At 45.6% G+C, this 1,371-nt stretch overlaps 1 pseudogene; it reads right to left on the bottom strand.

Annotated features, from left to right (window-relative positions):
• Positions 1–315: 315 nt before the first annotated feature.
• Positions 316–1,170, bottom strand: LOC143657070 (tubulin alpha-1C chain pseudogene; annotated as a pseudogene).
• Positions 1,171–1,371: the final 201 nt, after the last annotated feature.

Raw genomic sequence — 1,371 nt, 5'->3', positions numbered from 1 at the left:
GCATAGAGTGTAAGGTAAGGTTCTTCTTTCATTCTTTTGGCTATTGATATCTGGTTCTCCCATGCCCATTTATTGAAAAGACTATTTTGTCCCTTTTCGGTGGATATGGGGGCCTTGTCAGAAATCAGTTGACCATAGATTTGATGGTCTGCTTCTGCACTCTTCATTCAATTCAGTTTTTTTTTTAATTTTTAAATTTTTTTTGAAAAATATCACCTTTATTGACACATGTATAAAGCCACAATGGACAATTCCACAGAACAGAAATAAGACAGACCCAAGACAATACAGCATGTAAAGCCTGCAGCACACAGGTTAATATTCTTCACCCTCATCTTCTCCCTTACCACTATCTGCTCCAACCTCCTCGTAATCTTTCTCAAGGGCAGCCATGTCCTCATGGGCCCCAGAAAACTCTCCTTCCTCCATCCCCTCACCCACATACCAGTGAACAAAGGCACGCTTGGCATACATCAGGTCAAACTTGTGGTCCAGGCGAGCCCAGGTCTCAGCAATGGCTGTGGTGTTGCTCAGCATGCACACAGCTCGCTGGACCTTGGCCAGGTCACCACCAGGTACCACAGTGGGAGGCTGGTAATTAATGCCAACCTTGAAGCCAGTGGGACACCAATCCACAAACTGGATGGTGCGCTTGGTCTTGATGGTGGCAATGGCAGCATTGACGTCTTTGGGAACCACATCACCACGGTACAGCAGGCAGCAAGCCATGTACTTACCGTGGCGAGGGTCACATTTCGCCATCTGGTTGGCTGGCTCAAAGCAAGCATTGGTAATCTCTTCTACAGTAAGCTGTTCATGGTAGGCTTTCTCAGCAGAGATGACGGGGGCATATGTGGCCAGAGGAAAGTGGATGTGGGGATAGGGAATCAGGTTGGTCTGGAATTCTGTCAGATCCACATTCAGGGCACCATCAAACCTGAGGGAAGCAGTGATGGAGGACACGATCTGGCTAATAAGGTGATTAAGATTGGTGTAGGTTGGGCGCTCGATATCAAGGTTCCTATGACAGATGTCATAGATGGCCTCATTGTCTATCATGAAGGCACAATCTGAGTGCTCTAGGGTGGTGTGGGTGGTGAGGATGGAGTTGTAGGGCTCAACTACAGCCGTGGAGACCTGGGAGGCTGGGTATCTTTGTGCCAATACCATGTTGTTTTGACCACTGTGACTTTATAATAAGTTTTAAAGTCAGGAAGTGTTAATCTTCCCACTTTGTTCTTCTTTTTTAGGGTGCATTTAGTTATTCTGGGTCTGTTTCCCTTCCAGATAAATTTGGTAATTAGCTTTTCCAAGTCTTCAAAATAGGTTATTGGAATTTTGATTGGTACTGCATTGAATCTGTAGATCAAT

The sequence above is a fragment of the Tamandua tetradactyla genome, chromosome 2 (assembly GCF_023851605.1).
Source record: "Tamandua tetradactyla isolate mTamTet1 chromosome 2, mTamTet1.pri, whole genome shotgun sequence".
Taxonomy (NCBI): Eukaryota; Metazoa; Chordata; class Mammalia; order Pilosa; family Myrmecophagidae; genus Tamandua; species Tamandua tetradactyla.
Note: the sequence above shows the minus strand (reverse complement) of the source record. Positions and strands in the feature narration are given on the sequence as shown.